Below are 26,764 nucleotides of genomic sequence, written 5' to 3' on the forward strand. Positions count from 1 at the left end.
AATTTTAGTAAGATGCTGATTGTTTGGAAAAGAAAGCTTTCGTCCCGCGTTGCCTGTTCCAAGAAGAGGGAATGCTTTTCTTTCACCATTCAATTCTTTTAATTCTGCTGATTTCAGGAGAAATATTCCTGATATGTGCTAAAATACAGACACCAACATATAAAATACATGTCTGACTCCTGAGTACAGCTTGTAAAGTATCCATAGCCCCACCGTGATGGCAGTATAATTGTCTTCATTCTCTACATATATTTTAGCAATAGCAATATAATTCTTAGTGGTTATTGGACATATCATTTCATTACAACTAACCCTCTTAGCATGCTTTATCTTCAACCTATATGTATTCTATTTCACCTCTCTTTGAAGTACATAAACATCTCAGATATTCTATACCCAGACAAGCCTAATTGCTGCCTCCGTAAGAGTTTTCATGGCTCTCCAAGAAGACTCAATGGCCTCAATTGCTTTTAATATATTTAATTTACCACTTTTGAAACACAGCCAGAAAGGGAGAGGTTTAATGACACACTGCAATTACCCCCTTGCATTTCTGACACTCAGAGAATACGGATGCAAGAGAATGTGGTAACAGATGGTCCATCACTGTCTAAAGATGAGAGATGGTACCTGAAATGAAGGTCGACTGTGAGCCAAGCCTACCGATACGGGTTGCAGCAGAGCCAAAAGCTGGTGCTGCCACCACCATTCAGCTTCTGTGTGGACTTTTTCTTATTTGATACCCTATCATTTCCAGAAACCTTCACCATTGGACACATGAGACATACACCAGGTAAAGGTTCCAAAAGCTGCTAGACTAAACCAGTATTCCCCTAATTCTACCCCCCTTAATCATAGACATAGGCATACATAAAAGTATAAATATCTGACTTGAGGCAGAGATGTCAACATCCAAACTGGCAAGTGCGGCACTGAAACCAAAAACCACCTCATGACACACCTACAACTTTAACATTTTAGCTTATTTAAATTTTCAGCTCTAATAACAAGACAAAAGAAGTGTTGCACTGTAGAGGAAGGTTCTCAAACTGCTGTTTAAAGACATGATAACATTCAGGAATATGAGCTCAAATTTTAACTTGAGTCATGAGATCAGAATAAGCCCTCAAACCTCAGTACAGCTTTGAAAAAAAATAAATGACCTTGCCACCAAGTTAATCTGGTCCATAATTTACCTACCCAATGCTCAAAATACTCATAGGCAAATGAGAAATCAGTTGCTGATTTTACCAGATGTGCCCTTTATGATCAACATTCACCTATAAGTATTTGATTATTGTGCATATAGTGTTATAAATATAGCTGTGGTGTCTGCTAAGGGTGCAAAGGCAGGAGTATGGGAATGCTGTTTACTGAGGTACAGCTTAGATATGGCTGTGATGGGCTCCACAGGATTCTCTGAACTAGATGTAATCACATCTAGAAGGTGATCACACATTAACCACAAGCTTAAAAGTCTAGAAGAGGCTGTGGTTCGTTACAACAGAAATATGCATGTCTTAAAAGCCTGATTCTTCCTTCCCTTTTGTTACGTGCATATAATATAGTGGCACTGTTAAAATGGCACAACTTTATTAATGTGATAAGTTGGAAAGGCTTTTGGAAGAAGCTGTTAAGGTTCAATGAATAAATCCATTTTTAATATAAAGATCACTTATGCGATAGCCCAGAATGATTCATTCCACCATCTATCATTTCAATCCCACTGCCCCGCTTAAGTCTTCAACTTTTTTATTTAAAAAAATAAATCAACTAAAGAAAGCTTCAGGAAATGTTTATTGAAAAGTGCCAGTGCATGTTTAAATATTGTTAACAGCTCAGTGACGAACCAATCATCGTACCTTCTCCATAGAGTATTCAGATTGAAATAGCTTAGTTTATGTTATTATATTTCACTGTTATAAATAAAAATTCTCCAATATTGCCTTATGTGAAGACGAGCCATAAACAAACCAACACTTTAATGAATCATTAAAACAAACTTACAAATTCTTCTAAAATTAAACTTCTTGTGCATACAGTAACCTGATCATTTTTTCCATTTAAGTAACAAACCTGAGAAAACACTAGGATCAGAAATATTTCAAATTGATATGACATAATCCCCCACCTACCTAACAGATGAGCAAAACACAGGGTATTATTGTTCATATGATTTGACATAGATGCACTATTAAAAGCCACCCTGTTAATGATACAAACGTAAAAATAAATTTTCTTTCGGTATTTAGATTAAATGTGTGGTGTAATAGCAATAACCTCACAACTGTACCTTACACAATGCACGCTCTGACTGAAGTAAAAAAAACTATCAGAGTTATGATATTTTTAATTAAACCCCCTCATTTTCATGTGCATTTTTATACACTGTGAAGATTTAACCTTAGGTGGTTAGATTTAATTCATTAGCTACATTATGCATTTACACCACAAAATAATCTTCTTGGTAGGCCAGCTGACTTCTTGCAATACTCTTAAAGGTACTTCAAAATCCAATTTTCATGTTGAATATAAATCAGTCAGTTCTGATTTGGCCAGTGATGCACAAAATTGAATATTTAAAGCTTTACCTCTGCTGTCAGGCCAGGTGTCAGGCAGCCAGGTGTACAGTTGCCGAATGGATGAGCTTTGTTTTTCAACATCCAATATAAGCTGTAACATCTCCTGCTCCTCTTTCCCTGGGATGTTCTGTCTCATCCTCAAAAGAACAAAAGTCTCAATAAAAAGCTGCTATGAGACTTTCTCACATCAGCACATCTCAAAGGCAGTAGGCAGAAGTGACTTGATCATGGTCATGGAGGAAACCTACAGTAAAATAGTGCAAGGACCAGGCTCTTCAACAAGAGACCACCTCATCTTTTCCACTGCTTATTCCACAGTGCAAAGATAACAGAACATCAAGGAGTTCCCTGATACAAATAGTTGAAGTGAACACATAGACAGGCCATTAGGCAGACTGCCTGCCCTCCAGTTCCTCCTATGGAGGAACACCTCACCAGACCATCCGTGCAATCCTACGATCTGTCATTTCATTTTATTTTCAAACATTTTAGAGAGGAAAAAAAAAAAAAAGGAAAAGAAAACCCACAAAACTTTTGTAAGTGTATCCTCAGTACAAAGAAATATTTCAAAAGCTTCAGAAGATTAACTTTCCTACGAGTTATTTCAATGCATATTGCTACAATCAAAAGACAATTTTGTTTTATGACAGTTACGATATTTCTAAGTCAAAACCAGAAATAATTTGGTGTGGTATATCACTTTCATTTCCTCATTCATAAATCAGATTATTGTGTTTTGCAATACCACTTCAAAACACTTTCATGTACTTGATCTACCCTGACTAACACTTCCAGAAGGGTCTTCCAGTGCTCCTGGCATCATCAGGTTGCATCTAACAGTGTGGTAGCAATTCTTTATCATATTGTGTTTAAAGGTACGTATTTTTAAGGATGTTTGGCAATTCAGCCTTTACTTTCCGCCAGTATATTGCATTGGTATACTATGAATGCTCTATGACCTTCCCAAAAAATTTATCAATAATACCTTATCAATAATACCTTAATAGTAGGAATCAATAATACCTTAATAGTAGGAATTATACCCCCCAGATAAGCAGCATGAGAAAAGGCATGTCCTGAATTTTGGGACAGAAGAGCTGAGACTTTCAGCATTAAGTGCTCAGACCAAGAGAAGAGAAAGCATTGAGGTCACAACAGCCAGAAGACTGAGTCTCTGAAGGACCACGGCAGTGCAAGCAGCCACTGTACTGCAACATACTAGTTGCCTTGAAGCGTAAGTCTCAATGACTACTTTTACACCCCCATGCAAGACCATTCTTCTAAAGCATAGCCAATAAAACATTTCTAGTATTGCTTTGGCTTGCAAGTAAGAACTGAAACAATGCTGACAAGACAACATTTCAAAGAAAAGAAATAAAGCCCAGTTTCTAAACCAGTTTAGAAAACAGTACATTTCTACATGTCCAACAACTTCTGAAAAGAGCCTTGGATATCCCAGCTGATGAGCTGTGCCAGTGCCAGGGAGTCTAAAAATAACAGGAGGGTTTCTAAGAGTCAGATCCAGGCAGATCGGGAAGTTCCAATCATTAAGACACAGAAGAGCTGAAGCTCAGGTTAATGCCAGCCTCTCACCTGAGCTGCCAAATAATTCAATCAAAGGCAACACACAGCAATGCCCTCATTTTGACAATGGCAAATCCTATCAGAACAAATGTTTGCCAAACATTTTCAATCATCCCTAGCTTTAAAGTCACTTGAACTTCAGTGGTTAGCATACAGGTTCAGCACCCACTGTAGCTGCAGATGACAGAGAGGTAAAGTTGGGGGTGGGGGGGAGTGGGTGTTGTGTAGTTTCTTTGCTAACAGCTTCACTGAACTGTTGAATCCACATCCAGCTTTGGAAGTCCTTGAGTTGAAAATGGTTCTCAGCAGAGAGTGCAGGAGGAGGAAATTTCCTCTTCTTCACCGGCTCTCTAAACTTTCACTGCTGGCTACTGCCACAATGAAGCCATGGGTGAGAACCAGCCTTGCTCGGACCCAATCCAGGCACCTTCATAATTTCAACAAGTGGCAGAAGCCATTCTTCCATTTATTACCTCTTGCTACAGCCTTGCCTCATTTACCATCAGACCGTCATAGTTACTGCAAAATACCAATATTGAGCAGTAAGAGTAATTGAGGCCCCTATCTTAGGAGACATTGGCAAGCACAATCCAGTTTTATTAAGAGTACTGATAGTGATTTATTTGTGCCTGGGAGAGATTACAGTTCCATCCACACAGCGTTATGTGACCACTGTAAATACACACTGATTTTTCAGAAATGATTGATTATATCTTCAGAAGTGATTCATTAAGAGATCCTTTCACACAGAAATTTCAGAAAACGTGCTCTGAATACTTTAATAAAACACAAAGAAAACATTTTGGCAGCTTATATCACTATTACAGTAATAAGGGTAAATTCACCCTCATGTTTTTATTATTCAGATGAACATGAACCAGAACAAGAAATAAGGTACTTTGTCCCGTTATTGCACAATTTGTCAGGATCCATGAACTAGTTCTATTACAGTAATGGACGCCTTTGCAGTCTGTATTCATTTTACCATACTGTATGGCAGTCATGATAACTGGCCCTGGAGCATTTATCCAAGATCAGGGCTTCTCACATATTACTGAAGACCACACTGCTGAAGCTTCCAAGTAGTTATCCAGTAAATGTACTTCTTTAAAGGTAATAATTTCCACACCACTGCAGAATGCGTTTACAAAACTAATCTTCTAAGGATGAGGAGCCACTGAATTGAATACCAAAAAGATTTATTCATATAGTTGCATGTTATGTATTATTGATGCTGAAGTTGCTATACCCTTGAGCAGCACAGTCAGTTTCATCCTGCCACTCTTTTGATCCAAAAAGCAATTATTTGTTCTATGTCATTCTTTCAATTGATCTCAAAAATCAGTCAAGTGTTAAGTAGCTCATATGTGGGTTCTGCAGCTCAAACAATAATATACAACCTAAATTATATTATGTACAGCATAATATAAATCCAGGATGCAAAAGTAATGCTGGATCTTGTATTTGCCTCTTCAGTAGACTGTTACTGTTACTGCTATCTACACCTGGAACTGTAATTTAGAATAAAGCTGCTGGTTCAAAGCAATGTATGGGGTTTAGTCTCACTAACTCTGAAGAAAAGCCTTGATAAAAGGGTTTGAATCAGCTTCATCCAAGCAGTTCAAATTAGGAAAATATGAAGACAGACAATTATCTCTCAGTTAAATGATCACTTAACAATGACAGATATAGTAACACCCTGAAATAATCAGAAACTGGCTTCCAATATCAGAACAAAAGCAGTTGTCTAGATATCTATGTAGAACTCTGTCTACCTCCAAATGTTTCAATCTTCTCCTTGAAACAGAATTCATTATTGATTATTTTGCTTGTGGATTTACTGCTGTTTTCTATTATTTTAGATTTCAGTTTTGATGTTTTCTTACATTAAATAAAACATCCGAATTAAAAAGTGATCTAATACTAGATCTGTTTTAAATCAGATAAGTTTATACGTAACTCTTCTCTATAAATTCTGCTAGTAAGGACTGGAAGGGTTTCAGCATTTGGCAATCAAGGTGCATCATACCGACCTGCTGATAAAGACTCACCAAAAAAAGCACCTTATATTTCAGCAGAAACAGGTTACAGTGACAGAGTTCAGAGTTGCAATTGCCACACGAGTATGAGTATCTGAAGCATCCCATTGGTGAGTATACAAACAATGATAATAAGTTGCCATATTAAAACAGCAGAAATGGTGGAAAGAAGCAAGAGTGATAGACTATTTCATATAATAAAACAAAGTCACTCGAGGCACACCTAGATAACAATTCACTGAGGACAACACATCCCTAAGGAACAAAAGAGATCCTCAGCATAGACACTTCTAATAACAATATTAAATCCAGTGGGATTTAAATATATTATAAAATATGTGAAGCAACACCAGTTTTCTTCCTTTTAAATACAATTCCTCAATCCTTTCATTTTAAATGGCCCATTTATGTGATAATTTGCGCCAGCAAATACTGCATAACTGCATTTCTATCACCACTTGAAATTACAGCAAAGCTGCTAGTACCCTCCTCTTTTTGTGTTCATTCAACAGCATATGTCTGTGTGTGTGTGTTTGTGTGTGTATCTATAGCTGTAAGAACTTCTCCCATTTCATCTCACTCAAGAGGACAACTTCAACAATAACTTCCTATCAGCGTTCAAGCAATTCAAGCAGCAACTGCCTAGAAAAAACCAAGCTCTTGCATTAAATATTTTCTACTTCAGACCTTGTAGAACTGGGTACTGTGGTATCATGGTTTAAACAAAGTCAGCCATAAATCACGCAGTCACTCTCTCACTCCCCCCCCCCCCCTTCTTGCCCTCCCCCTACTCCTGGAGGGATGGAAAAGAATCAAAAAGAATGCAACTCCCACGGGTTGAGATAAGAGCAGTCCAGTAACTAAGGTATAACACAAACCACTACAGCTACCACCAATAATAACAATGATAAGGGAAATAACAAGGGAAGAGAATACAACACCTCAGCACCAGCCTACCAATAACTCATGTAACCCCACCCTACTGAGCACCGACCGATGCCTCGTCCCACCCCACAGTGCCCTATAGCCCTTCCGGGTAACTCTCCGTTACATCCTGGGCATGACGTGCTGCGGTATGGGATACCTCTTTGGCTAGCTTGGGTCAGGTGTCCTGTCTCTGCTTCCTCCCGGCTTTCCCTCCTCCCTGGCAGGGCATGAGGCTCAGAAAGTCCTCGTTCAGACTAAAACATTTCTGTTATCAGCAATGTTCTCAGGCCAAAAGTCAGAACACAGCGCTGCATCAGCTACTAAGAAGGAGAAAAATGACAGCTACTGCTGAACCCAGGACATGTGGTCACCTAAAAAAAACCTTAAAAAAAAAAAAATCTTGCCTTTTTGTTTTATTGTTTTCACCCTTCAGTTATTTTCTTTTTTAAAATTATGCCTGCAAAACACAGGCAAGCAGCATGATGAAAAGCTAGCAGGCTTTATAGATTGTAAAATGACAGTAAAGTTGTATGAAGACAATAATTTCCTGTGACTTTCATAGATCAGGTCAAGGGAACAGGCCTTTCTATAAAGTCATAATCTCTACCAAGACTATTCCCTGTAGTTTAATTAGGGATATTTTTTTCCTCTGAAGCAAATAACTTTTCAGATGTGCACTCCACACAGTTGATGGTTAGAATTATGACAGTAATTCAGAGTTACTGTTTGCATGTATTTTGTTTGAGTTTGCAACAGAGAAAATTAAAATTATCTCAGTATTTCCAAAAATACACTGTTTTTTAGTCTACCCAACTCATTGTTATGGATAACAGATCAAACATCATTCAAAAAAGTACTCAGAGAAATTAGCAGAAGAGAACTTAATGAAGAGTATTAAAGTTGCCATTTCTAGCTCAGGAAATCTCCGAGCAATAAATTACTGGAAAAATGGGAGGAAATACCAAGGAAGCACTAATGTGCGATTGCACCACGCTCACACTTAGCCATCCACCATTACCACTGGAGTTAAAGAACCTTTGGCCTGAGCCAGGTCTCAAACTCTTTCTTCTCTCAGGTCCTGATACACAAAATTCCCCCAGCTTGTCCTTCGTATCAGACAAGTGTTGTTATTATGGCCATAACTGCTCAGTCCCTGTTCTGCATGATCACTGAAAAGACCTGTGCAGCAGAAGAGATCCATGCAAGTCACTCACAAAAACCTAGCAAAGTTTATGATCTCTATCAAAATGCTTGTAGTTAATATAAAATCAAGAACATACTGGGACTGTTCCCTCCTGTGCTGAAAAACAATAGTGCAATGTAGCAGCAGAATAAAATAAAATGTTTCTCATTACCTTACAATCTCAGTAGCACAAGGAATGAACAGTGAATGCTTTACCAGAAATGCTTTCCAAAGACTGTTGTGCACCATTACACAAATGCAACCAAAACTGGAATAAGCATCCCCTATTTCAGAGGTTTCTGTATTGACAGACTTTTCCAAATGATTTCACTGGAGGCAGTGGGTTTGTCCTAAGGGTCTCTGCCTGTGTCATTCTTGTCTGCTAAATTCCCTGAGAAAACAATGCGGTAGCATTTTAGTCAGCCCTCTTTTGTGCCACTAGTAATTCTAACCTACGTCCTGATCTTTGAATGTGGCCCTTAAAGTAAGAAATCTTCAGATTTTCAAAGTGCAGGCAAGTTAATATCCATCCATAGACCTTTTAATTTCTTCGCTGAGACATTCATTGGTTTGGCACATCATCTGATGGAGTGAACATCACTAATCTGGGACAAAGAAAATCAAATCTTTGGTTCAAATTGCTACAGTTTCAGGCCCAAACACAGCCCACTACATCTTTCTCTATACACCCTCATGCCAAGGCATGGATGGTGGTGCAGAAGGCACCAACATTTTGATATTATCATGTGACATTTTACATCATTATGCTCCTGATATGCCACAGGCATTTCTGAGAGTTAGGGTTTTCATTAGTAATAAATTGTTCATCTCCAACATAAATATTAAGCAATCATTCATGTAGTGGATTCCATACAGAATTTCAGATACAGAGATGCCCTTTGCAAATGCTAATTTAATGAGTTCCCAGCCCATGAGGGAGATCACAGGCACTCTCACCATACTGACAAATAACCTGCAAAGCCAGCAGAATAAGATCACATCCTGTGAAGTTGCTGTGGCAATTGTGTAGGAGTTTGGGTTTGGGTTTTCTTAAGTTTTATATCAGGAAATACAATACACACAGTAAAAAATACAGATATCAGCATGTTAGACCTCTCCAGGGAAGAAGAGTAGTTTGGGAAGAAGTCAGATATCTGGTGGCTTGTCATAAAAGCCAGAACACAACCGCATTTAAAACCTGTAATTAAATCTTATCCAACTATACATCTCAGCCTTACCAGAAAAACATCGATCCATCTAATGGCAATAATTCACAATATGAAGAAAAAAAAATGGTAGAACAATTCATTAAGCTCTGATGTTGCATAATAACTTCAACAGCACTGTCAGCACACCTTGCTGTTTTGATGAGGCATTTTCAATCAGGCACCTCCGGATAGTCTGTGTGTGCCACATGAATCAGCCCGAAACAAAGCGCTACCTGTGCCTCACACAGTAAAAGAATAACTTGTACTGTGCCAACAGATTTAATGAGCTATGACTCCAAATCCCTGACAGGGAATAACTCTACTTTATTGTTTATCCACAGCGTTGTCTAAGCCTCTCTACGAATGCTTTACACAAACACCATTGCTCGGGTGGAAGAACCCACACACGGCTGAGCCGCTAACTGTGCCTCCTTCATGGAATCACAGGCTTCTGGCCAAATGCAATTATTCAGATATTTGCCCTGCCTTAGGCCTTGTGTAAGCAAATTATCAGCTTATATATGCACTTGACTTTGTGCAATTAAGCTTCCTTTGAATACCTAATTTTTGTGAAAGCTAATTACCATACTCATTGCTTCTTGAGATTAGAAAGGGAATATATAGAAAAGTTTAATGTTGCTGTACCTCTATAACTAAAATATCTTCCAGAAATAAATTAGCAGAACAGTTTCTAGCTCAAATATAATCACCTTGTCTACACAAATATGCATATTATTCAGCCTGAAACATCTCAAGGTTGGTTTTGTTATTCACACCATGACATCAAGTCATTTGTGGAGCAGGAGCACTCTAAGCCATGTGCTGAGAGAACACAGAGCAAGAGCTACATAAGATTTGCAGCGTGATAGTTTGTCATATAGATTGGAGAAGAGAAGGCTGCGTGGAGACCTCATAGCAGCCTTCCAGTATCTGAAGGGGGGCTATAGGGATGCTGGGGAGGGACTCTTCATTAGGGACTGTAGTGACAGGACAAGGGGTAACGGGTTCAAACTTAAACAGGGGAAATTTAGACTGGATATAAGGAAGGCGTTCTTTACTGTGAGGGTGGTGAGGCACTGGAATGGGTTGCCCAGGGAGGTTGTGAATGTTCCATCCCTGGCAGTGTTCAAAGCCAGGTTGGACAGAGCGTTGGGAGACATGGTTTAGTGTGAGGTGTCCCTGCCCATGGCATGGGGGCTAGAACCTGTTTATCTTAAGGTCCTTTCCAACCCTAACTATTCTGTGATTCTATGACATTCTGTTAAATCCCAATTATTTTGCTGGCATAAGTTACATTAACTCAAATGAAGAGTGCCAGCATAATTTGTTACCCATACACTGCCACTTGTTATCATAACTACACAGTTGCTTCTTAATTCCCAGCACTTTACACTGGGAGAGCTTTTAAGCCTCAACGAAATTTAGGTATTTTTCTATTTATCAATTATTATAATCACAACACATTAACAAGTAACCATTTCAGAAACATGGATATTTTTATGCTTACAGATTGCTTCTGAGAAACAGGCTATATCTCTACTTTTCTCTTGGGAAAAAGGGCAGAGGAATTACTAGGAGCACATACAAAAAGCAGTAAATACATACATCAAAAGTAGCAAAACCCAGTGATTTGACTGCATGATCAGTGGTTGCCCACAAATGCAACCATAAACTGCAACAGTTGGGATGTCTTCAGGAACAGACCAGCTAAAGAGGATGACCTTACAGCAAAAGGCAAATTTAAAGAGGGAAGCTCAGATGCTTTTCACAGGACAGAGAGGGTGTCTAAGAGCAGAGTGACTTCAGCAATTTGCAATTCTTCAAAAAGTTACAATGTGGATTCCAATAGGAGTTGATGTGCGACTGCAAATAGCAAAATGAAGCATATTTAGCTGTAAATAAGTTCTCAGTATTTATGTTGTACCATCCCCCTAGATACGTTATTACTAAGCATATAACAGATTTAATATAGGGTTTTTTTGGCAGAGAATGCACCCCAGCTCACACCCCAAAAAAGTACTGGAGCACCCAATAGCGTAAAGCCTGATACCACACTCCAAACATTGAACACTCACTGCAGATCCAAGATGTGCCCATCTGCTCTGCATCCACAGACAGAAATTACCTTGAAGTGGGACAAGTATATTTTCCTCTGAAATAAGTGACCAGTATTTATCCAGTTCATCAGAAACAGGCAGAGAAGACAGTGACGGTACAAATGTCAAAGTACCAGAAGTGCATATATTCTCCCAAAAGTATGTCTCAACAGTGTTAGCATCCTACTGGATCCTATTCTTAACCATGCATGCATAAACCTCTACTTCCAGGAAGTAAGTCCTTGCAGGATAAAGACTTCATGTGTTTTCTTGTCGGATTCTGAACTGCAGGAAGCCATCATCAGACATAAAACATGAATCATTTGTAGGGGAAATTCCTCTCACTGTGTGCTTTGGTGCAGGGTTAAATTGAAAAGTATTTGTTGCATGCTTTCTGCCATGTATTATCATGCCGAAAGTTAGTTAAAAGTTAATTAGCAGCCAGGTCACTTCGATTTTTTTTCCCTAGCAACAATCCAAGGCAGAGATAATTAATGAAACAGGGGATCATGTTAATTATACATTGTTTTAACTAGAAAGGAGATAAACTTGAATAAAATATATGAGAAAAAGATACGAAGTTACATTCTCTTTAGACCAACACAAACTGAAACCTTATGGGATCCCTCTTCATATACTGTAGTTAGGTTTCAGAAAAAGCACCCTTTTTGTTTGATATTCAAGCTTTGTCTTCTGCAAGTTTAGAAAGACTTCAGAGAATCTACATACCATCACTTCTTATTACATTTTAATATTTAAGGAGCCTTGGTGCAAGAAAAATTAAAGCTCAGAGCATTCCAGAGGGGAAAAAAATCCTATTTGTTCACATATAGGTAGTCCATAACTTGAATATTAATATAATAATAATTATTATATATTAAATATTATAGACTTAAGGATAGAGGAGAACTGAAAAAAAAAAAACCTCCAAGAAATTTAATACTGGATTTAGAATTTGATTTTTAAATGATTACCAAGTAATGGAATATTTCTAGTTAATTACCTTGTATGTCTATAAAGATTTTTGTGGACCTCCCAGGTGTAATTCATTTTACCAGTGTTGTTTTTACAGTAACTCATTTATCTCAGTAGATGAATCTCAAACTATGTGAAAACAGTGCTTTCCTTAACCTCCCAACCATATAGGTAGGGAAGTCTGTTTTAGGGGAAACTGAGGCACAGGAGGGATCCAAGAGCTTTATGAGTCAAGATTTAAGTTGTCCATACAGACAGTAGCCTGAACTTTGAGATTTACTACCAAGTTACTTACATAGTGTATGCCTCTACAGACCTGGAATTAAAACTCACTATTTACAAGACAGAAACCCATAAAAAGCAACAAAACAGCACAAGTGAAAAATTCTCAAATTGCCTCCAACCTGCAACCTAGGAACCAGGAACTGTTTGGAGAATATCACATCTAACAAGGTGCACAACCAGAAACAGAGACAAAATATCTGAGCAAGGTTTTGTACAAATGATTTCTCTATTTTACCTGTGCAGAAGCCACTGACAAGATCTCAATTTCTGTAAAGAGTGATATGAAAACAATTGAGACGCAGACACTTTTGCTGCTGGCCACGTACATTGGTCAAAACCAGCAGTTACTTCTCCCTTTCCTTCTTTTTCCCCCCATTAGTCTTATGAAGAGAGCTTTGTGAAGCCTTTCCATTACCTTTCCTGAGCAAAGTCTGCAAATCAGCAAAAAATTCTAATGAAGGTAACATGAATGACTGGGAGTTCTCAAACAGATTTCAGTGAGGTTGTTGATGGGGATAATACCTTTCCACCAGGGAGGTAAAAAGTGCAACTGGTGGTGATGCTGGTTGGTGGGGGGGGGGGGGTGGTGTACATGTGTGTTTGTGTGCATGCATGTCTTTCTTTTTTCTTTTGCTTAAAAAGCAGCTAACTCAGCACTGTCTCATCTGGCACATCCTGAAGTTCTCGGTACAAACACAAACGTCTCACATCTGTTCTGGGTTATGTTTCTCTTCAAATAAGATCATTGGTGATAAAGTCTGGTTTAATCTATGCTTTGTTGAGAAAAAGTTTACGCAGAGGGGCATTGGGCTTTGTACAGTGATGAACACCAGTCAGGTGTACAGCCCCAAACCTCCTCCTCTAAAAGGAAACCAGCCCTGAAACTGCCTGCTGCCCCATTCCAAGGGGTACGTAGGAGGGCTGAAGCCTCTATTTTCCATAAAACCATTACTGCCTTCATAGAGAGTTCTTGCTGTAGCCCACCACAAGGATACCAAAGCCAAGATCTTACCCCATAGCTCTAGGACACTAATCATTCTAACTTACATGCTTTTAATTGGTTTTCCAAATGTCAGCTTGGTCCAGGATAAGAAATTCAGCATCTCAGCATTCTTCTGTGTCATATTTATCATTGAAGTGCCCACAGCACTCAAACAGGGCAAGATTTAGTACCAGCACAAATGACCTGGTGAAGGAGCACATTTGAAATTCCTGGATGGACCCCCCTACACATGCATTCTACACACACATCGCACTCATCCATGCACACCTCTGCTATTGCATCCCCTGCCAGAAGATAGCAATCTATCTGTACCTGAAGGATCCATTTGCATCCTTGATACATGTTTGTGCAGGTCCAGTGGCACAACACAACCACTTCCCCACTGGCCTCAGTCAGGCTTTCTGGGAGATGTTTAGACCCCTTTGTCATACAAGCAGAGTAGTTAAACTTACTGCTAACTGCCATGAGAATAATCCCCTGATAAAAAAAAAAAAGTTCTGGAAATTATTTTATGAGGCATCCCATAAAATATTTTAACCAGTTCTAGCAGGGGTCCTTTCCTCTTATTGTCCAGATTTTTCAGGAAAGTGTATTTCATATCAAATCACAAGAGATACAATTTCTAGTATTTCCCTGAAGAAAGAGCAGGCATTAATCTAAGAACTGATACTATACCAAGCCAGGAGAATTCACATCCATTCATGAATTTGCATAGGATAACTGTGAGTACTGGTGAATGAGAAAAATTGTTTCTAAAAAGTACAATTAAAATGACCCAAATGTTGTCTCAGTAGGCATCAGCCTCACATATATGCTGCAGCACAACTAATTTGAATCAATGCCAATAGCATTGAACCATGTTTTGTAACTATGGGCAAACAGAACTCGTAATTGCGCTTCGATGCCAGCAGTATGCACAACTGCCTGCATATTGGTTCAAGACTAAATAACACAAGTATTGTTAACATTATTTTTATGCAATGCAACAGCTCAATCTTCTAGATATTAAGTATTCACCTATTTCAGGTACATCTTTGGCTAAGTTTTGCCCTTGCAAGAACTTGACTCCAGATTCCTGCCTCCATCAAAAGGCACATGCATGCACACAAACAAGAAACCACAGGTGGCACTGGTTTATAGCAAAGTAACTAGAAAACTAGAGGAAAAAAAAAGTTCCCAAACAACATGAGTTATGTTCTTTAGGCTTACACAGCACACCACAAATTTTATAGATGTGTGTCTCAAGCAATCTAATATAGGATATCCATAAAGATGACAAATTCAGTTTCACTGACACATCGCATCAGGTACAGAGAATTAAAAAGTAAGACAAAGCTCCTTTATGATACCTATAGAATCTTCCTTCTCATTTCAATCACTTTTCAAATAAAACCTCTTGTAAAGATAGAACTAGTTAATTTCTCTTTTACTTTTCCAATATTTCCCATTCTTTAACTTATTTACAATTAAAAGCTATTCCAAATGCCAAGAGACAATCTGTTCTTTCGCAAGGGATTTAAAGAACTGCCACAATAAATCAGTGCAAGGGCTACTCTATATACAGGGAGAGAAGGAGATGCTGTCTATATGAAACAGCAATGAACTGTAAAAATCAGAATTAGGGGGCTGAGCTGCTTGTCAAGCACGTCAACATGATGGCAGGTCAAACAAGAAATCCAATATATGCACAGCTATTCAAAGCACCCACATAGCACACTTCATCTTGGAACAGAAGTTACAGAAAACACATCCCCTACCCCTTTAACACCAGACTTAAGCCAGAATTCTTGGATTACACCAGCACAGAATATGGGCAGCAGCTGACACCCATGTTTTTTCCTCCCAGTTCCCAGTTGAAACCTACGACATGGATTCACATGTAAGCAGGAAGCTGCCTAACCTAGTAAGCTGACTGTATGTGTTAGACCTTTTGGAAGATTTATCTTTTGCTGTTACCACAACCTGAGCAGGAATTCACTTACCAAATTTCTTGATGTCACAAGAATTACAGGGCAAAAGACCCTGCACAAGTGGGAGCCTCACAGCGTGTGGGGCTGTGTAGCCTCCGTAATCAGCTTCCACGAAGTAATAAGTGGGTATATCCACATGTGGTGCTATTGTCATCCATATTGCATCAGCACTAAGAGACCACAATTAAAATCAAAGATCCATTGTTGGAGACTTAATAGGTATCTATGTATTCATATTACAAGGAAAAAGCCCTATTTCAATGACTTTACAAGCTAAATGTACAAATAAAGAAGATAGCAGTATCCATTTCACAAAGAATTGAAAGGGAGGAAAAAGTACAGGAAGATTAAGATCTAAGTACACAGTTTGCTGCGTTTCACCTTAATCGCTCTGAGCGGTTCACAAGACAAGACTGACACACAGCTGGGAACTAAACATCACTCTTCCCAATCTACTACTACAGATGCAGAGCAACAGATGATGTTTTACTGGAGGATATGGAAAGCCCAAAAGATTTGTGAACATGAGAAGTTTCAATTCCTTTCCTAACTTGCTATCTGCAATATTCCATTGAGTGAAAATTAAGAAAAATAGTTCCTCCTATCTGTTTCTCAATGTATTTTCTGCAATAGTCATGAAAAGCAAATTATTCCAATCTCCAGGGAGGAGCATAAACTACACCTTCTCCAGAGCACACAACTGCTTTATTTCCCTCTCTATTTTTAAGTTTTTGGACAATCTTTTAAAGTCTACAGCAAGCCTATAAATAAAAGCAGTGAGTTCAAAGAAGCAAGGATTGACTTGTGACAGTCATGACATAAACTCTCACTTCAAAACAATTCCCCATGATGGTCACTCCAAAAGCCCACCAAAAGAGGAAACCCACATGCTGACAGTCTGGTACAGGGAAGGGCTAAGGGAGTTAATGCATTCAGAGCCATGCACTGCTAATGTGTCTGCTGCTTTCAGACTCGTTGCAAGATCTTGCTTCATAATACTCTGTATTCAGAGAGAATTATTCAGCCAAGAACCTTGAAGTGCTGCCATCTCACAGACAGGAGTCAGCTGCAGCTCTTGACACCCCTGTAAGACTGCTATATACTATTTTACTCTCTTTTCACAGATTAATTACCCTGAGAGGATAAAAACAAACAGCAAGGCTGACTGTAATGACTATTTAAACCAGATAAATTGTGCCTTCAGTTCATATCTATACATTAGGCTTGGTCATAGACAGGTAACCTTTAAAATTACTTGTTTCAGTGACTGAGCATTTCTGAGTAGAGCATCACAAGGGCCGGAGCAGCCGGGTGTGCAGGTCCCTCTTGGCATGAGAGGTTTGCTTGCAAGCTTGTCAGGCTTATCTCTTGGTGCATGGGTTGGCAGGAATTGTGATGCCAACATTAGACAACCGAGAGAAGAACAGACTGTATGAAATCACTACAGTAATCTAGGAAACCAGTTCTCTCCATCACAGCCATATGCAGAAGAATGCATAACTCCACACTGAGTGATTTCTAGGGGTCATATGTCTACCAAAGGAGAATGCACCCAGCGGCTCGCACTTAGACCATGTTCACAAATCACATTTGAATAGCAGATCTTACTGATCACAAGATCTAAAAAGCTGAAGAAAATTCATTCAATACACATTAGAAGCATTCATCATTTACCAAAGACGTTTCACACCACATAAGATAGAACCGCAATTACTCCTTTGTTAGTCCCTCCTAAATGATTTTCTCATCATCTCAATAAAAGCTGTCATTCTTTCCTCTAAGTTAATCCAGAGGCTAGTATATTAGTTTATTTTGATCTACTTGCAAACACAGAAAGCCAGTGAAACTAGAAACACAGTAGGAATTTATTACTTAAAAAAACTATGTAAATGAGCACACTCATATGCATATATACAGTATTTAAATTATTCTCCTCACCATCTGTGGCAATGACTTTACGATGGCACATTTTGAACAGGTATAGATTTATATGGACTTTCTGCTTAACATTTCAGATCTATTCTCTAAACAGAGTTTTCCTTCTCCTGTGGCAGCAATACCACATTTTGCTCTTGGCATTTATCACTTTCCACATCCCTTGATGCAAATCAGAAAGAAGCAGAAAGAATGATGGAAGGTTCACAGGCATTTGCTTCTGTCAAAAAAGACTTATTTTATTACCACAAGGCCCTCCACCCCAAAATCTTGGAGATCATAGGGGATGTCAGATTGCTTTACATTGTACCACATAGAATGTCAAACCAGCCCACCAGATTATGCCAAGCAAGAGTACCAGGAAGCTTCCCAGAAAGGATGCTTTGAAGAAATACGAGAAGATTCATGGGTATGTACAAAGCATATGGGTATTTCAGGAAAGTCACAGTTCTCAATTTAGGCAGTAACAAAGAGATGCCTTTCCATATGAAGAAAGCTTCCATTTGTTTTTAAGTAACTGAAAAAGATTTCATTAGCTCAGAACACAGGAAATTTACGGTAAGATATTTTATTCGTATTTCTTTATGCATGTACAAGCAAAAGCATTTTATCTTTTCTGGGAATGATACACAAATATAAATCACTCCAGAAAAATTAATTCCATTTCTCCATAGTTTACAGATTATCACATATTTCTTTTTAAAGTCCTTGAAAGTACCATGTATTATTTAAACATGCATAATTCAACAATAGATCTGATGTTTAACCGAGTCTTTCATTTCATTCTTTACTCACAATTAGACTTTATACTTATTACTGTAGACCACAATTATGAACATTTTGACTACATACCTGAAAGAATGCAGAAGGAATTTTGTCTCCTGATGCAGACCCTGAAAAAATTCCGTAATTGCTTGTCATTCAAAGAAAATTAAAAATCATTTTGGGAAAAATATTAATTGAACTGCAATTAACCTCAATAACTTTAACATTGCAAAGAGGGGCACCACATATATCAGGGGCCTTCACCAGACAGATGAAGGACAGCAACCACTTTGTGTATCATTAGTCTCACCGTGATAGAACAGATTGAACTCTGCTCTTTGGAAGCAGGCAGCCTTGGGGTCTGTCAGCGGGTGTTTGACTTCACTGCAACCCAGGGCATGCCATGAATTTTGTCTCACCTTGGGTTGGTTCCATGACTTCAGAAGTTAAATTTTACCCTCATATGGACCCCATGTGACCGGTGTCAAATCATGCTCCAATTTCCCTACATGCGTTCTTCAGTTGGGTGTTTTAGGGGTTTTTTTGGGGGGTAGGTGGGGGACAGGGCAGTGGTTTTGGTGTTTGGGGTTTATTGTTTAGTTTGGTTGTTTGGTTGGGTTATTTTTGGGGGGGTGGAGGGTTGTTGTTTTGGTGGGTTTTTGTTAGTTTGTTTTCATTTTCATTTCTTATTATTGCTACTATTACTATTCTCCTCTTCACACTGTAGGAGCAGCACCTCCAAACACTGGTTGCTTGGCCCACTCAGCATTATAGAAATGCTTGGACAAAGCTGCTTTTAGCCCAGAGCTCCTACAGAAGCCTGAGTTATCAATAGATCACAAACAGATATTATTTCAGACCAAAAAAATGACAGTGTTGAACAATGCTGACAAGGCATAAGGAACATAGATGCTGTATATAATGACACCATTACTATTTTACATGAAAACTGAAGAATCTCAGTCATATTTTGATTCATCCTACATCTTTAAGATCTCCACAGTGAAGGGAAGATTAGCCTGCTATGATATCAGTGCAGAGGTCATAGGGGGTTAGACATCCAAAGTCAGCAAAGGATGAGTATGGTCTTTTTGAGCTCTAACAGAAATCTCAGCATCTTCCTCAGCAGAAGGTACCATCATGTCTCAGTGCCATCATGTTTCAATACCATCATCATGAAGGGCACCAATGTGTGTCAGTAAGGAACTTTAAACATGTATGAAGACCTTTCTAGTAGAAAGTGGTCTAGAAAAAGAAAGACACTTGAAAAGTATTTGTAGAAATGAAACAGACATGTCAAAGCAATGATGGTACCTTCACGTTCAGCTTCTTGGCTTGAGAGCTGCCTAAGGAAATCCACTGAACAGCACAGCAACTCTCCAACAGACAGAGTGTTTGAGCCTGGCATATTCCTATTCAAAAGCCTTCCATAATGCACAACTACATTGTTCAGTCTCTTGAAAAGTTGCAGATTTCACTAAACTGAAATTTTGGCTGCCTTTGGACTATATAGCAATGTAGCTATTATCTTGACTACCAATAAGGAACTTTCTAATCCAATTCATTCTAGTTTATTGCTTAGAAAATCACCCATTCATGAACTCCCTGCTCTCATGAAGTATGCAGTTGGATTGGGTTAACACAGCCAAATGTGTAAACAGATAGCTGCAGACTTTCTGTGCAGAGAACATTGCTGAAACCTGACCCAAAGCACTTCCTCTAAAACACAGAACTACTCAAACATGCACTTGGTACATTTCTTTAAATGAGCCTCGTTCTCTCCAAATTTCCTTTCATTCTCAGCAAACCAATAGATGAGATTTCTCACAGTAAAATCTAAATGAAGTTGTTATCTGCTTGTAGATGCTCTAGCAGCCAATAAAGTAATGAATTAATGTATGTGGTAGCCACTCATCCCATCACCTCCCAGCTGCTGAAATCCTTATGGAAGCCCCAGAGCATCAAGTATCTTTCCCCTGATGTCACTGACACAAAAGTGTATACAAAGCAAAACTAATTCATCCTGAAGCACGAAGCTTTTCAGGCATGTCAGGGAAGCCTTCCTGTATTAATAAAAAACCAACACTTCAAACCCCCAGCTTTAATGCCTGTCTACATTTCTTTTTTCTTTAAAGGTTAAATCCAGAAGAAACTACTTGCTTTTCTCATGGTATATCTGGCCCTGTAATCTATACCATATTTTCCTACCAGAAGTTACTCAGAAGTATTAAGAAAACATTGATTTTCACAGGGAAATATTTTTCTAATTGAAGCATCCGGTGTTTCAAAGTCATTTTAATACACATACAGAAAAACCATAATGTATACCTGGTTTAAGGCACACAGATTACAGAAATGCATGACATAACATTGCCTTTGCAATCACAGCTCCACCATCCTGTTCCTCATCTTTATTTACATAACTTTAATTGCATCATCAGCATTTCCCCACGTGCTTTCTACTTCCCTGACCACATAGGATGAATCCTTTTTACTTAATGAGCATGTATTTAATATTTCTGGTTTGCCTCATTTTTCACTGTGTGTCTGAGGCCTTATCTCTTGCTACTGTCCCAACACTGCTCTGAATAAAGAATTTTTCATTTCCTTTGGCTTTTCTCTTCTGTTTGTCACTATCTAAATGCTTCACAGCATTAATTAAACTGACAAGGTAAGGCAGCAGTATTATCTCTATTTTACACATGGGGTACTGAGGCACAAAGAAGTTAAAGTCAAAAGTAGAAGTATCCATAAACTTCACAAAAAATATTGCAGTTGAAATACAACCTACAAAAAAGAGAGCATTGCCTTGAAGTGAAGGCACTTAATGAAGACCAGAACAAGAGCCACTTGTTTGGGTTTGGGTGAATGAAGTGCAGAGAGTTAAATCCCAGTCATTCCAATCTGACAACAGAAAATGGCATTTCCATTTAGCAAACACCTTTGAATGTTTCAGGCAGTTCCAGCTTAAAAACTTTGAGATGTATGAATTTGTAAGTTTTGTTGGTTCACCTGCAGCTAAAGAAAGCCACTCACTTTGGATGTTCTAAGAAGGTCTTAATTGCACAAATCTATTAAAGGGATTTGAAGCAAACTAGTTCAAAAGCAGCACTGGAGGATATAAAGCAAAGGTTTCTAAACCCCAGTGTTGATAAAGGAGCCAGCTTCACCTCTAATTCAGATAGCTAAAGAACTGATTTAGCATACATGTTTCTGTACGTGCCTCTGGAACAGTGCAAACAGCTCTGTTTCAGAACACTGATGCTTTGCCAGGATTTCCACTCTTCCTTCACTCTGCTGTTCAGTTTTCCGGTACTTTTTTATTGCCAGACTAAAAAGTCTGATATAACCTTCGCAGCCCTGGGGCAACCAAAAGGACGGCATTTATCATCTGACAGATCTGTGACAGATCCCAATGTTACTGGCAAAATAAAACTAATTTTACATACAAATTGCAAATTCGTAGAAGCCTGCACCCTCAGCTAACACAGGCAAGAACCACTAAGAGAATTACCTGAAAAGCCTCAAAAAATCAAGCCAAATATGACTCCTGGGGGCAAGAGGGAGGTTGTCTGCACTTTTTTTCAGCTATAAACAGCCACTGAGTATTATTACAAATTATCCAAATCTGTTACCAAATATGATTCTGTTCTTTACATGGTGAGTGCCTACTCACATAGAAATTCATTGAAACTAATACATCTAATCAAAGTCACACAAATGAGGGGCAAATGTGTCTGTGTTTATACAAGTAACAGAGAGACCTCTGCTTGCTCCAATAGCTGCGAACTCCTCTTGACAAGACAGAGCTACTTGCCATTGTCCCAGTACACACCCAGGTCTAATCTTTTGAAAATACAGGTTCCCAAGGTAATTTATAGACTTGAAAAGCCAGCATTTTCAAAAATAAATGACAATATAACAGCAAAATCCTGAAAATACTTGCAGAAAGTGATGGTTTAAGGACTCAAATTGCCAAAGAAATGTCATAACAATTTGACTGAAAGCATTTTCACCTTGTTATCCATTTCCTTCTAATCAGTTCCAGCATCTGCTATTTCTTTCCCTCTCTACAAACTGCTATTAAAAAGTAGGAAGTTACTGATTACAAGAATGCGCCTCAACTAAATCCCTTCACAACATGTCAAGTGCACTAATATTTCAACAGCTAATGGCAAATTCCACAGCACTACATATATATTTATTCATTTCAATCATTCAGGCCAGGGAGGTATGAATAAGGGCACTGTCATTTAGGGCTGTAATTAATCATCCTGGACACTTTGTTGTCAGTGAGCATAAATCAAGGAGCAAGTGTTTCTCCTAAGTGATATGTAACCAGCATGAACTAACACAGTAACAAAATCTAACACTTGTCAGTAGCTAATATATCTTTTATCTGTCTTTGACACCTAAGATGAAGGGCTGTTTTGCACTTGCCCTCCACCTCTGAATTTATTTTCTGGATGTAGAGAACATACTTTAAAAATATTAACAGCGTATAAACTCAAGGCTGAAGAAAGAAGTTGCCAAACACCAAGATAAAGGTTTCTTAAGAAAAAAATCTTATGCATTAATACAAGCCATAGCAAATACATGTTAAAAATAAGATGGTTCAAACGACCATTTGCAGGACACTGTAAGGCAATTCCTATACTGTAAAACAGTTGTAAACCAGTTTAGCTCCATGTATGCATTTGTTCAATATCCACCAGGTCATTAAGAGAAACATGCAAGTACAAACCAGACTTGAAGCACCCCTAAAAAAGGAAGAAAACGTGAAGAACTAAAGCTCATTTTCAAAAAAGTTTCTATGAATCCATAGAACACCCCCATGGGTCTGGATATTCCAAGTGCCGCTGTAACTGGACACAAGAATCTGGAAGCACGGAAGTCAAAGTTTTTATGCTCATTTTGTGTGTGACCAGGGTTTTCCAGCCCTTGCAATTCTTAAAGGTGTAGGTATTATCCTCATTTCAAAACTTAAGTTTCATGGAGACAGTTAACCCAAAGAAAGCCAATGGTGTGGTTTAAACTACTGACTGCAGTCTACCACAGGAAAAAATAGTAGGTTTTTTATTTAATCACACAATTCTATCAACAATACATGGAGCGGAAAAATGTATGTACAGCTGTATTACTGTCTGTACTCTAAGTGCTAAGGCAGAATTCTGCCCACAGGCAATAACTATAAACCCACATCTGAGATAATCCATTTGTAAAACACTAAGCATACAACACAGACTTTCAATCTTTGATAGAAGCATTCTTCTCCAAAGCACAAATTTACACTCAAATTCATATTGCAGGGAATCAAACACTAAATATAATTATCAAGGTTTTCTTCTTCACTGGATTGTTTCTTAATTAGATTCAAGTGTTTTGTCTCACCATTACATACTGTTGCTGCTTTCTGAAAATAAAATGTCTTTAATTATTCACAATATCTAACTACTGGGAAGTGCCTCAGATTGCTTTTGTTAAGAAAACAACATTTAGTTGCTGAGACACAGAAAATAAAAGGAAAGAAATTCCTCCTCTATCAGATAGTTCTAATGAAAGCCAGCAAAAACATACACATCAGGCTCATGTCATAGAATGGTTAGGGTTGGAAGGGACTTTAAAAATCACCAGGTTCCAGCCCCCTGCTATGGGCACGGACACCATAGGGGTGTCCAGAGATGGAAGTGTCCCATCATCGATCACTCTCCTGAACTTCTCCCCGCTCCAGAGGGAACAGAGCACTCGGGAGCCTCCTCCATGGAAACACGGTGCTGGAGGCAGCAACCCACTTGCCTTTGGCTGGTCATATTTCTCTTGACATCAGTCCTAATAGTCTCTGGACTCCTAACAGAGGACAACTATAACATTTAAGAAACTTCTGGCCACCTAAATGAAAAATGCTTTTTCAGCAAGAAAGTACTGCTTCCCAAAAGAGAATACCTTTATGCAACTAAAGAGTCTGAAGAATGTCAATAACCCAGATAAACTTCACAGCTGAAAAGAGCAGTGGGCAAAGTGTGCAACGCTGACAGGGAGGACCCTGACCACAACTTGCTCAGGGAGAAGCAGCTGAGATGCTATTCATATTGCCTTTACAAGATAAGTCCCAACAGACAGAAAACACACCCAGAACACTAATGGACTTGAAGAATCACTGAATCGTTCAAGCCACCAGGCTTCAAAGAGTTCTACCCAGGGTGGGTAGAGAACAGGCATCTGTTTTATTCTTTCCTTTCATGGCTGCTAGACAAAGGATGGATATTGCCATGGGCTGTTACATACACACACCAAACAAATAAATATTTTAAGCAGTACAGCAAACTGTTCAGTGGTTCCCTAGAAATATTTTGGTTTGTTCTGGCAAAAGACTTAGTAAGAACAAAGTCAGAGTGACTAACTTCTTCACAGGTAATGAAGAAAAAGAATTAACCAATAAGGTTTCACACAGGAGCCATACAAGATCCCCGATGGCTGCACTCGAAAATTGCTCATGTTAACAAAGCACAGCCCAAATTCCTCCATTACTGTCCCAAGTACCACAAAATAAAAGGAATCAAAGTCTGTTTGCACTCACCAAGCTCAGCAGCAGCTCCAAGCCATTTCAAAACCAGATGTGTTAAGATCTCCCAGATTGATCAGGATAATTTTTAATGCAGAAAAATCTATTTCTGCACCTGGGTTTTATATCCTGTTATGCTTCTAAAAGAACTTAAGACCACTTAGTTTCAGCCAACTTATTCCGCCAAGTACATGCTGGTGCACTGCTTATAGTATTACACAGAAAAACTTGACTCATCACATCTTATTAAAGTTACATGTGCTGCTATTTCGTGAAATACTTGGCCTGACCCATCAAATCAACTGAATTATTTTATGCCCTTTCTTCTTTTGAGCATGATAACTAATTCCAAGTCATTCAATGCACTTCATTAAAACCAAAAGTTAGCATGAAGAACAATAGCTGTTAGAGCTTATATTGGATCAAGCATCACCTCCTCAATGAAACAGCCAAATGACAGCAAAAGTCAGAATGTCATTTATTACTAAATTATCACCTTGTTCATATCAATTGATTTTTAAGATATTTTCCACATCTTTCCCTGTTTTTACATTTGATCTAAACTTCCCCTCTCAACAACCCAAGGCAATGGCAGCGAGACTCCAGCAGATGCTCCACTGAATGAGGGACATGCTCAGCAGAAAAGCTGGCTGGGAAAGGGACATCCCATCTCTCCCTACAGAGCATATGGAGAAGCCTTATGTCCGGGATCATCAGCTACAAATGTAGCACTCAGTTCAAATTTAGCTCATCTTAAAAGCAACCATAAATCCCACAACCACATTTCTTCCTTCACCCACTGGTCCTGGTTCACCCATTTTAGTCCAAAAGCACAAAGTTATCTTCCTAAAACTTCTAACTCTCAAGAAAGAAAAAGAGCAGTAAAATAACGATGACAGATTTCAAGACAACTCAACAAGCGACTAAATGCAATCCTAAATTAAGCAAAGGTGAAAGGAATGAAAAGACATTGACTTTTCTTGCCACAACCAAAACCTTTCCCCTTAACAAAAAAGACAAAGGCTGGGTGAAGGATTTTAGTTTTTCCTTTGTATTCACTAGTAAAGCTTTAATTTGGGTGACATCTGTGTTTTCAGCACAGATTCCTACCTAACAGATTTTTACCAAATTATTAAAACCTTGTTAAGTAGATAACATCAAGAAAGTAGAAAAGTTTATGACCTCTTTTACTTCCTTTTCACTGAAGAGTGAGCTACAACCATACAACTGCTAAGCATTTAAACCTTAAAACGTAACAGAGAAAGGAAGATTCAAAGAGTAGCTAAGTTAAACAGTCATTCATCTTGGGTGAGATAAAATTCATCTCTGGCACTTAGGGAACCAGCAGGTGCAATCCAAGCCCTCAGCAATTACCTCTGAAATTTGTGAAGACTGATCAAGGTCCTTGGTTACAGAGAAATTGCAAACTGTTCAGAAAAGAAGATGGCAGCAGGAGGCAGGAAGCTATATGTTAGTCAGCTCTGCCTCCAGCCCTGGAAACACCTGGGAACAATCAGCTAGTGAGCAAAAACAAAGCTATGTGTAACAGCTGGCACAGTTCTGTCAAGAGCAAACCACATCAAGCCCATCTAGCTTCCTTCTGCAACAAGGTAATAGGATGAGTGGATAGAGCAGCCTTAGGTACAAGAA

General features: G+C 38.7%; 1 long non-coding RNA gene across 1 annotated transcript; it reads right to left on the bottom strand.

The window, feature by feature from the left end:
- Positions 1–1,822: 1,822 nt before the first annotated feature.
- On the bottom strand, positions 1,823–26,542 carry LOC136018446 (uncharacterized). The gene is made up of 3 exons (XR_010614413.1): positions 26,489–26,542; positions 18,640–18,680; positions 1,823–2,719 (listed from the first exon to the last, which is right to left on the bottom strand). It is a non-coding gene; the product is annotated as an uncharacterized LOC136018446 (long non-coding RNA).
- Between the last annotated feature and the right edge of the window lie 222 nt (positions 26,543–26,764).

Source organism: Lathamus discolor, chromosome 7 (genome assembly GCF_037157495.1).
Source record: "Lathamus discolor isolate bLatDis1 chromosome 7, bLatDis1.hap1, whole genome shotgun sequence".
Lineage (NCBI taxonomy): Eukaryota > Metazoa > Chordata > Aves > Psittaciformes > Psittacidae > Lathamus > Lathamus discolor.